Here is a 13,028-nt window from a genome sequence, read left to right on the forward strand (position 1 = left end):
ATTTATTATATTCCTATATAATCCTATTTCTTTTTATGAGCTTTTTTACAATGGTTTAAAAAAAATAGATGCCCCCCAAGTGAAATTCATTGGTGGTGGCTCTGCTGCATCAGTCTCTTCTCTGGTCTACTCCCACACGATATCTAAACCAGGAGACAACCGTCTCAGTCATCGCCACCCAAGCCGCAACAAGACCCAAATATCGCACAAGGGACCCATCAAACACTGGCTATTGATGGCCCTGTCACTATAAGATCTATTCAATCCCTCCTGACATCTCTTAAGTTTTACATACAATCTGAATTTGGGGCGAGTGTTAAGGAAATTAAATCTGATCCTGGACAGACCACCTCGGAAATCAAGATGGAAGAGCTGGTCTCCTCACACAATGAGATTATCTTTGCCCATGACCTATTGCAAGAGGAAATTTCTGCATTCAAGGACCAAATCGGTGATCTTGAGTGATCGGTTTATATGCAACAACATCAAAATTCATGAAATTCCAGACTCTGTCTCCAATGCTGATCTCTATGATTTTTCCACAGACCTGATCCTCAAATTACTACCTGATGCCTCAGAGTCTTATCTTCTCATAGACAGAATCCACCAGTTCCCTAAGCCTAAACAAGCCCTTGACTCAGCCTCTAAAGACACCTTACTCAGAGTAACAGATCCTGCGGGCATCTCGGCCCTCCTCCCTCAACCAAAAGATTCTGAGTGAGCTCCAACTGTTCTTGGACATTTCAGCTATCACACATGCTAGATGCAGATTTTTCAGTTAGGTCACTGCTGCTCTATGCACAGCGAATATTCCTTTTTGCTGAGGACTCCCTATTGAACTTTTGATTCATCAGAATGGAAACTACACAGCGATAACCATCCCGGAAACAGGACTATTCGTCCTGAAAGATTGGAATATCCTTACAGAGTAGGCACACAGCTTGTCTCTTGCTTACTTGTAGCTGGAACTTGTTGCTAACTTACTTAGGATTGCTACCATGCTGAGTACCCTGGGGTCAAGTCTCCCAGGCTCAGGCCCTCGCCCCCACACACATACCACTTCCTGACACTCTTTTCTTTCTGTAGCAAAAGCTCTTGTTTCCCTATGGAAACTATTTATGTTTATCCCCCTACTAGTTCTTCCCTGGATATTTCCACGGTCCTCCTCCATCCCCAATGCCCCCTGAAGACTGGTACGAGATACACGTTCACCTCCCATCTGATCTTGACAATGGTTAATTACACGTTCCACTGCCTATTGCCATGGTCCAGTTGCTCACTAAAGGGTTAAATTCTCTCAATAAATGTAGACTGGCACTTAACTATTTCGTATCACAATGAAGGAGACCCTTTTTCAATCCTCTCCCTTTCAATTTTATAACCACTCACACCCTACCAGCCATGTAGCCTGCGGACCATTTAAATTCAATGGAATTACTATCTTGATTAAAGCAGAATGTCCATTCAAACTAGAAAGGAAGGAATCTAATAAGAATGGGCAATATATAATCCCAGTGGAAACCATAAGAAGTCAAACCTTTACATCTGGTATCCTTGTACACACCTAATTGTAGAGAGCTTCCCTTCCATCGAAAATCTTCTATGCTGTTCAGAAGATCAGGAGAGGGATTGCCTCTTATATGAGGCATTGATCCTATATTGGAAAGGACTGCTCTCCCCCTTCTAAACTGTCATATTCTTACCTTCCATCTCTTTCCTCTGTCTTTGTTCAGGTCCTCACAGAATATGATGCCTGGAGAGCCAAGAGAATGAAATTTCATGTTAACTATCTTGTCCAACACATGGTCCCACTACGCCCCCTTGACCTGGCATTTAGAACCTGTTACTAGCTGATTTTGTTAAGTTTGTTTTCTTAGATGACATTGGGAAGCAAGTTATATCAGAGACACTAGATACCTACCTACAAACTAACTCCCCAGAGGACATTTCAGTATATACCCACTGGTATGCTTTAAAAGCTATCATGAGGGGGCAGCCATACAAGCCACAGCCAGATTCAGACACACGCAAATCAATGTGTGAGAGTCATACGAAGCCCAGATTGCATCTCTGGATGACAAAAACAAACTTAACCCCTCTGATTTCACTATTAAGGCAAAGCTAGTGAACCTTCATAAGAGACTAAATAACATTTCCCTACTACATATTAACAATGCAATTGCCAGGCTTAATCAGAAATTTTACACCCTTGGGAACAGGCAAGTGAACTCTTAGCCCACAAGCTTAGATGGAAAAATGTAATAAATCGCATAAAATATTTGACCAACCCAAGAGGTGTCTGCATCTCTAACCCCCTAGATATAGCTAACCAATTTGCCTCCTACGAACAACTCTATAATCTCCAGTCTGTCCCTGTCTCACCATTCACCCCTCCACTATTAGCAGCTTTCTAGATTCCATTAAGCTAACTATCTCATGATGCTAAGGATCTGTGTTCAGCATGGATGGAGGTAAAGGTTCAGAGTGCTGTTAAATTTTGAAACGCAACAAGGCCCCAGGCCCTGATTACCTCATGAATGGACTCACTACTATTCCCAAACCTGGCAAAGATCCATCTGCACTTTTAAACACCGACTTGAAAATGTTTGCATAACTAATTGCTAACAGACTGAACCCTATCTTATCGCATTTGATTAACCAGGACCCAGTGGTGTTTTTACTTGGCAGACAAGTGCTGGACAAGACGGGTCCTCAAGATACTGGCAACCCACGCGGCCCTAGCTCAGCCTTTACTGCTGCTCTCGATTGATGCCGAAAAGCCATTCGACAAGATCCATTGGGACTAGCTGACTGCCGTCCTTGCCAAGTTTGGGTGTGGTTGTCTCTTTCTTCAGGCGATCAGAAACCTTTATAGTTGCGCCTCAGTTAGGGTCCTCAGCAATGGGTTCCTCTAGTTCACTTTCACAATTACAAGTGGGGCAAGACAGGGTTGCCCACTCTCTCCACTCATATTTGCTCTGGCAATATAGCCCTTGGCTGAAAGTATTAGAACTACTAGATAGAAATCTGTGACAGGATGGACCGCCTATGCCACCCTGTTTGTTGTTGCTCGGAGCCGGCTGGGCTTACTTTGCCACCGTTCCCTTATGTTATCCCAAATGCGCCCTCTTGCCGCAGAAGGAGAGGCTTATAATGCTGCCACCACTGAGCTCCTTTGTGGGGCTCAGAACCAGGTTCCTTCTGGGTAACTGTCACTGCTAGTGCACTCCTGTAATGGTACGTTTGGGCTGGTAACTCTGGACCTCTTACTATGGATCAGGGTTGCTGTGGATGGATGCCCCTTGGCCTCTCATATTGACCAGAGCTGCAGGGTAGTGGCAGAAGCAACCGTAGAACGGATTAGATTTAGGTTCTAAACTGCAGGTCATAGGATTATAGCAATATTGAAGAAGTTGTCAAGCAGGGTCTTGAAGCAAACAGTGATGTTTTATTTCGCTCAGGTACCCTGACAAGGACAGTTTAAAGGTATCAGTGGTCAGGTCAGATGGAACATCAGAATGATACATTTCAGTGTACAGGACAGTGCTTTTTATACAGATTTGGACACAGGCTATTTTTAGAATCAGGATGTTTACCAAAACATAGATTTACATGAATTGCAAAGCTAACAATATTTACACATATCTGTGAAATTCTAGAAACGCTGTGATGTCCTGCATCTTTGTTTTAAATGCAGGAAATCTAGCAGCACATTTTAAATTAAACCTTCCTGTCTCCAAGTGAAACCTCACACATCAAAAGACCCAATTAACATATAGGGTCATTCTTCAGAATACACATTCCCACAGAACATCACAAACCAAAACAAGCCATTTTCCCACATCACAATACACAAAAGGCTTCTATCCACAAAGGCGTATTGTATCAGATCTATACATCAGATATAAGCATTTGCTTTAGAAAGGTTAAAACAGAAAAAAAAACAAATTTTCTACCCTGGTCTCAGAAATAACGATTTCCCTTACCAAAATATACACAATATCAAAAATAATGCATATGCAATTATATAAATAAGCGCCCTGCATTATTTTCCTTAAATAAATTTATACCATAAGTTATTTATATGTGATCTAGTCAAAGATATCATAGATTGGAAGCTTCCGAGCAGGGTCCTCTTATCTCTCTGTAGGTATTACCCAGTATTGTTTTATTACTGTTTGTTCCCAATTGTAAAGCGCTACGGAATCTGTTGGCGCTATATAAATAAATGATGATGATAATGAACTACTGACTCTATTACGAGTACACAAATTGGTAGAATCCACCACAAAGTCTACCTTTTTTCAGACAACATCCTCCTGTTCCTTTCTGACCTTGGGACCTCACTGCCTGCCCTACAAGAGGTTCTCTGAGTGTACTCGGAAGCCTCCTACTACAAACTAAACCCCACTAAATCTGAGACCTTGGCTGTTTCATTCCCACAAATTGGACTACAAATTTCATTGGTGTTCCTCCTCCATCAAATACTTGGGTATCTCTATTCCGACAAACCCCCAGAACTCTATAGAGTTATACTGTTCTTACAAAATTTCACTACCTTGATGAAATAGTGGGCAGAATTTAAGATCTCCTGGTTAAGTATAATAGCTAGACTAAAGATGATGCACCACCCAAATATCTTGTACCTTCTTCAATCTTTTCAAGCCTTGGTCCCCCAACAAGTTCTATTCAATAACTCTTAAATTTGTGTGGAGAGGAAAGTACCCCAAATTGGCACATGAACATTTTATTCACCCTAAACAGAAAGGCAGCCTTGCAGCCCCTAATTTGGAACTCTATCAACAAGCTTCCCTGCTAGACCAGCTCAAGGATTGGGCAGCTCTTTACCCCCACAATCTATGGGTATCTGTCCAAGCGCACAATTATTTCCTGTTCTATTTAGAAGACCTACTATGGCCAGATTAGGCTTGTAGACCAGTGTTGGCTGCCAAACTGACTTGTATCAGGGACTCCCTTATTGCCTCAGACAAAATGGTGGGGTCCGTTCAGGATTTCCCCTTCCCCTCATCCGTTCTTTCCCGTTCTGCATTCTCGGCATTAATCCCTAACATACGAATGGATCTTTGGTCCTCCCTTGACACTACGAAGAGCTATTTGATCATGGGTCTCTGATAGCATTTTCTCGAATTCAGGAGCATTATCAGATCCCTACACAAGACTTCTGTAAATACCTTGAGGCATGCCACTGGCTCCAGTTGCAAAGGGATTCCCCTCCTCCCCTGAAATCTCCTCCCCCCTGGTGGGCTTGCTGATGTCTTCCCTCTCCGACTCTGGAGGTATAGCCACATGGTATCAGCTCCTCATGACAGCATCCGACCACAAAAACTGTCAGTCCAATCTCAAAGGGAGCTAGACCTTCACATCCATCTTTTGGATGGGGATTGGGATAACATATATATAAATGTCTACACCATGTCTAGATGTATCAATCATTCGGAGATGCTGATTAAGACTATCCACAGACCATAGTATATGCTGGAAAAATTACATAAGATATGGCCCTTGATTTCTAGGTTTTGCTGGAGGAAGTGTGGGAAAGCTGGCTCCCTCTTCCATATTCTCTGGACCTGCCCCAAAATTGGCCCTCTTTGGGAGGAAGTATTTGACCTGATTTGCCAAGTAACCTCCACGCACCTCACACCTCAACTCGCCTTGGCCCTTCTCCATCTTTACCCGACTGAACTCCCGACATGCCAAAGATATGTCACTGGACCTATTTTAATAGTCACAAAAGCTGCCATAGCACAACACTGGAGGAATCCAGCTCCCCCATCTTTCTCCAAAATAAATAAAATTCAACACAGATATGTTATGGAAACTATTGCGTTTAAGTACTCCACCTCGAAAGCCTCCCCTCTAATAAAGTGGTTCTCCTGATTTGAATACTATGCCCTCTACCCAGTCCCAGTTTCCCCTCCCTGGTTAACTTAGGGACCAGTATTTTTGCCATATGTTCTTTAAACTGTGTGAACCACATCATCTATCAAACTGGACATCTCGGTATTGTCTGCTCTCCCTTCCACTCCCATGTCCCACTCCTTTTCCTTTTTAATGTACTAAACTTCAATTGTGAAAGACTTTAATACCTGTTGATTATGCTGTTTTTTGTTTGAAAAATCTTAATAAAAACCTTTTGAGTTGAAAAGCACTAAAAGTGAAAAATTAAACCTAGCAGCCAGTGGCAGCATAGGTTGACTGGAAGCAAGGACCAGTGTGGCATCAGGAAGGAGGAGTTTGGTAAATAGGGTGTCTGGAAGCCGGAAAGGAGGAATGTGGCAGATGGGGAGTCTGGAAATAGGGATAGGGTCTAGGGAGTGCATCAGGTTGGCATGTCTGGAAACAAGGAAAGGGAAGTGTGGCAGATGGGGTGTCTGGAAACAAATATGGAGGATGTGATACATGGGTTGTCTAGAAACAGGGAAGGGGATTGTGGCAATTGGGCTATCTGGTAGCAGGCAGAGTAGTGTGGCAGTTGGGGTTAATGGCAGCACAGGGGAATGGGGCAGAAGGAGGGAAGGGGGGAGCAATTGCAGCAGTTTCAAGGGATTGTGCCTTTTTGACAGTATGCTACCTGGGCGACTGCCTAAGGCAATAATGAAAGTTTCCAAGCGCTGCTGTTGCCCTGCAGGAGATGGAAAGGTGGCCTTATACATTTAATAATATCTCCTTTTTTTACATATTATTTGACATTGTATTATACAATTTTGACAGGCTATAATTTTGCTGCTGTCATTAAACCTTTTATTTGAACACTAACAAAGCAAAAACAAAAAATAGCCAGTAAGGTCAGGACTGAGGGAACAAAACATAAAGTAAACTGGCTAAACATATTAAACAATGCTGAATAAAGTGGTTATATATTGTTCAGTTTCTAATATATATATATATATATATATATATATATATATATATATATATATCTACTATATAAATGCCTAGTGGCGTGTGTGGAAAAAAAAAACAAGCTGCAGCGCCACCTGCTGGGCAGAGTTATACAATGACCTATATATTTCTTGAAGAAGAAGTGACAGTTGGGAGTGGTTGGTGGTTGCCGGGGGTGAGAGTGGGGAGTTTTTAACACCTTAAGTAGCTTGATGAAGGATGTGGCGATGAAGATGAAGGATGAGGTGATGGAGAAAAATGATGAGGTGGTGACATGTGGACAAAACCACGTTAAAAAAGGGCGCTTGCGTCGGGAAGTAACGCTCTTCCCCTGAGGAGGACTGGGCTAGGCCCAAATGCATGACAAGAACCTTTTTAACACCTTAAGTAGCTTGATTTGACTAGAATGCATGAGTATCATGCACGGGTTAACTTATATATATATATATATATATATATATATATATATATATATATATACATTTCCTAGCTTTGTCCCAGGAATAAATCTTATACTTGCAAAAGAAACAAATAAATTGATCAAATAAATTTATGGCATATCAATTATATAACGGTACATTTCAAAAATAAAATGACAATTGCTGTATATGTACAGTATCTCTTTGACATGGTATATCCCTTTAAATAAAACACAATTATTTAATCAATTAATGGTATCTGTCCAACATGCCTGTCAATGACACTGGACTAAGAACTGGGTAAGTAATCTAATAAATATGAAAATTATCAAAACCAAACATTGCAATAATAGGTGGATATATTTCGATTTTTTTCCCCCAACAGATTATTTTTACATAGCTTTGACATTATTAGTGTATAAAAAAAATACAAATATAACAGCAGTGAATTGTGTTTCAATGTGAAAGGCCAATAATCTATAAATGTGCATTATGTAACATAAGGGTTATAGTAAACATGTAATTATACCAGATTTTCTGAAGGTCTATATTATTTTGTTAGAATTATAAATTCTTTAATGTTCAATATGCCAAAATATATTTACATTAGCTTATTTATCAAAGAAAACCAATGCATTTATATTTAGCAACAAATCTTTTACTTTGGTACAATCTTCCGTCGATCACTGCAATGTTGAATAATGAAGGTCAGTGTGCGGCCTTAGACAAGTCAATATGTGCAATTTACTTTACCATGGTAATCACAAGATACAGATGAGAGATACATTAATTATAACAATTCACTGACAGAATGCAATATGATGACACTTTAGTGTTTTGTTGAAAAATATAACCTATTGCTTGCTACAGATTTCTAAAAGGTTTATTTCAAAATGTTCAGGGACATCTGTAGTATTCTATATAACAAGGTTAGATCATTTCAGTATTGAAAATGATACAACAGAGCTTTATTAATTTGTAAATGTAAATGTAGCAGTACAGAACACATAATAACATAGCTTATATTGTTTCCAGTCTTATCTAGTAAATGGCTTATAAGACAACTAATTTCAAGATGAAAATTGGTATAAAAGTTACAATGATTTTAACATTTATGGTGCTTATTGGTATGATGTCCTTAATAGTGTCTGCACATTTGTTCCCATTCTACTTTTATATGTCATCTTTTTTGTTATTATAGGATCTATTTAAGTGTGATCAGCCATAAACCTGGGAAAACAGTTGTTTTCTCCAGAGAACGGAAATTGCACAATTTATGAAGGGAGTTAATGCAGGAGAAATAAGAGACTGAATTATATATCCCTGCAAGTTGCAGTAATACATAATAAGTGGTACTGCTGTATAATGATAAATAGACCCCTAAAAAACAATATTCTTATATCACAGTGTATTACTATCACTTTTACTAATTTAAATGTGTGTATTAGCTTAGGTTACAGCCATGCACATTTTTTTCCTGAGCCCCGCCACATGAAAAAAACATTGTGAAGTTTCTGTTGGCTACAGGACAAAGGTCTGACTATCCAGAAGTGGATCACACCAGGACATTCAAGTAATTTGTCAGCTGCATGTCAAGTAACATGCCCCCTGCCCCCTTTCTCTCTCCCCGTTGCTTCACTGGCTCCCTTATGTACCTCATTCTGTTTACCCTCCCTTAGGATGTAAGCTCGTATGAGCAGGGCCCATCTTCCCTCCTGTCTCCATACATGTTCTTCTGCTCCGTCTCTACTGTATCTGCCTGCCTGGAGTTTCTGAAGACTGGTACTTTGTGTTTATTGTTCTGTACTGTCTTACCCTGTATAGCCTACTGTTTGTACCATGTACGGCGCTGCGGAAACCTTGTGGCGCCTTACAAATAAACGATAATAATAATAATAACAGGCAACCAAAAAAAACCTCCCAGTTATATGTGTGGTACAATGCAATAATTACCTTGTTCCCCCTGTCAATAAGTTGGTGGTTGCAAGTTAAAATTTCTAGGATCGAGATACTTTAGCTCATCTGTTGCAATAGGGGTAGGAGGAAGCACACAGTAACTTGCATGTATGCCAGTCTAGCGATAGTGTAAACATAACACTGGCTCCAAATCACAAGTTTGTCTTTCTTGTTGTTTTTGTTTCTACACCATTTTATTGATTAATTTTGCTGAAATTACTTATACATTTAGGTTTCATAAACAGCAAAGGATCATTATTTCTATTCAGAACAGAGATTTCAGTTTAAAAGCCCTAGGCAAAGTTTTAGCCTGCTGCCCCTCCTCCTCCAATACCAACTTTCCAGCCCCTCACACGTATGTAACTTTTGTATAATAAAGATAATGACTCTCCCTTCCACCCAACTGGCTGGCAAGGCTGCAGTCCCGATGCACTGATGCCTGATGCAGATAATGTGGGTTATCCAGGCTCCACTTTTGTCCACATGCAAGTGATAGCAGTCCAAAGCAGGTGGCTTTTGAAGTGGCTTTAATTAAGCTCTGGGGTCGTAGCCAGCATTAAATAAGAATGTCTTATTCAGAAACAGTCTTTATTTTACTGCCCAGCTTCTGTGGTCCACCCTCACCCCAAATCCTGGCACCCTATGCAGTTGCCTTAAGCTGCAAAATGATATCACCAGGCCTGATTGACTGTGCTCTTTACACCTGTAATGTATGTTTGCGAGTTTGGTGATGTAACTAGTGATTCATGCATTACATATAACACTATGATTTCCTTCTATGTGTTGTTTTCATTGGTTCATTTGTGATGAATCTGGTCGCTTGCATTACAGTTTGAAATTTGCCTTCATTTGATTTATCGTTACTCGCCTGTTTTGCTTTGCACGGTAAATTAATGCATGGATATCACAGTCATGCTTCCCACTATTACCCTTTGCAGTGGCGGAGCTATTGTTGGTGCAAGAAGTGCGGCTGCTACGGTGCTCGAAAGTGAAGGGACCCTGACAATGCTGAGTTGCCCTTCCTGTCTGATGCCCACGCTCCCCATCTGATACCTCCACAGCCTGCCTGAGGCCTACATTTTTAAAAGACCCTGGGAGACTAGACAATTTTTGTCACAGGGCCTAGCAATGCACTGTTATTTGCACTAACTAATGAGTCACATCTGTATGAAAGCCCTAGCTTTCAGTATGTTTGGTGCTCCCCATGTCTTTTCATTTTGTTTATCCACTATCAATGAAGTTGATGAAAGTTGTTGAAGTTGACGAAGTTGTTAAAACTAGCTTCATTTTTAACATGTTGAACTGAGTAAAGTGCTACTGTGTGACTTTTTGTGTGTTTTGGGATGCAGCTATAAATGTCCATAGAGGAAACAATAAAAACATCACTTCCATCCTACTTCCACGTACAACATTCTTCGTTATTTTAGACCTTTCCATTCTTCACCTAAAGAATCCAGTTTATCATCATTTATGCCTTAAAATAATTATGAGAGTAAGTTAACATCAAAGGCCTGATTCATTAAAAGGTTCATACTGAGCGCAATGTGCATTTTCTTTAAAATGCAGGTAAATCTGATATACCGGATTTCCCCATGTATAAGACACACCTTTTTTCAAAAAATTTGGAGTCTAAAAACTGGGTGCGTCTTATAGAGTGGCAGCGGGGGGATCCAGGGGGGGGGGGGGCAGCGGTATAGTGGCAGCGGTAAAAGCTAATGTTTTGACCGGATCTAGGAGGGGGCGATTGCATGGGCGATTGCAGGGGGGATTGCAGGGGCTTCCTGCGGCTGCATGTCCGTTCGGCAGAGACAGGCAGGGAGAGTGTGCTGGCCAGCTGCTCTGGTTGTGTTTTAAACATAATTAGAGCATAAGACGCTCCCATGTATAAGACGTACTTTAATTTTGGGGCCTGAAATTTGTTTTTATTCATCATAAAACTACTGAGTGTGTTGAGATTGCAGGGGCTTGCTGCCAGCGACTGCACACTATGTGCAGGTCCATTCGGCAGAGACAGACAGGGAGAGAGCAGCCGGCCAGCACACTGATGAATAAAAACAAATTTCGGGCCCCAAAATTAAGGTGCGTCTTATACATGGGAGCGTCTTATACATGAGGAAATACGGTATGTATGGCCAAATTCAACAAGAAGCGGATCTGAAGATACGTGTGGTGATGAATACTGGTGTAGGTCTGCTCTGTCAGGACACTGTAGTATAGGTCTGATATTTGGAATATAAACTCACAAAAGAATGCACAAATTTTTTTTATCAATTAATGTCACAAGTTAATAATAAAGTATAGTAAAGTATATAATAAAACATAAAAAAAATAAAGAACAAGTGTTTTTCCCCCCCCATATACTACATTTATTAATATGTTATGAATGTCTACTGTTCATAATATAGAGTATTTCAGTTACTCCTGATTGCAAACATGTAAAAGTTTGCATACACAGCCGTCATCACTAGTAATCTGCACTTAAATTAGACCTATAGCAAGAGATATGGCTTAAAAAGAAGTACCTTTGAGATGCCCAGAGCTTGAATCGAACACTGCTGTGTGAACATGAGATTGGTAAGCCCTTACTGTACATTGACTATGGCCAAACTCCCCTTCCCTCCATGTTCTCTCCCTGAAATTGTAGGTTGTATTAAGTGTCCTTTGCACTCAAAGATTAATTCAATGTGGCTACATTCTGTGGCATTTTATCTGGTTGTGTTCATGCGCAGAGTAATTGTTCGGATTATACACACAAATTCGCAGTTTTCGGCTTTAATGAATCAGGCCCCAGGACTTTATTTATCACATGTCACAGAATCCACAGCACCATATACTAAAACAAAACAGAACAAATACGTGTAAATAAGGGGAATAGTAACAATAGCATCAGTAACAATGAATATAAGAAGAGACAATAGAGAAAGCAAGTACCTTAGAAGAGACAATTAGAAAAAAGGAACCATTACAAAGAGGACAAGAAAATAATAGGTAGGGAGGGCCAAACTTGTGAGAGGGACAGGGAAGCAAATAGATACAAAAGAGTTGGAGGGAAAGGAGAGGAAGTGGCAGATGGAGAGTTAGGAGGGAATTGTCTTAGGACGGGGAGGGGTAAGTGGGTAGGAGGTGGTGATAAGGAAGGAGGAGAGGCAAAGGACTTTGACAGAACTGAATGGGCGACTAGGAGAGTAATTGTTGGCAAGGTAGGAGACATTAAAGAGATCTTTAAAGGTGCGGGTAAGCAGCTTCAATTGTATTCTAGAGGGAATGGGGAGCTAACGTTGGGATTTTCAGATGCACTCAGGACAGATTGCAGTGGGGACAGATATGTGACATGCAGGCCAGAGAGGAGTAGATTGCAAAAAACAAGGTAGGATATTACAAGACACTGATCAATGGTCTCTGTGGAATCCAGGACGAGAAAAGGGCAAATCTTGGTAATGTTGAGAAGGTGGAGGTGACAGAATTAGGTGAGTGACTGGATGTGGGGAGTGAAGTTGAGTCAATGACAACACTCAGGCAATGCGCATGTGGAACAGGTAAGAGGGTAGCTCTATCAAGCTTAATTGAGACAACAGGAGGGGTTGTAGCAGGGCAGTAGAAAGGAGATAATCTCAGTTTTCGATATGTTGATCTTAAGGTAGTGTCCAACCATCTAAGTGGAGATGGTAGAGAGGCATTCAGACATGTGGGAGAGGAGAGAGGGAGAGAGGTCAGGATAAGAAAGATAGATTAGTTTCATCTGCATAGGGG

The sequence above is a fragment of the Mixophyes fleayi genome, chromosome 1 (genome assembly GCF_038048845.1).
Source record: "Mixophyes fleayi isolate aMixFle1 chromosome 1, aMixFle1.hap1, whole genome shotgun sequence".
Taxonomy (NCBI): domain Eukaryota; kingdom Metazoa; phylum Chordata; class Amphibia; order Anura; family Limnodynastidae; genus Mixophyes; species Mixophyes fleayi.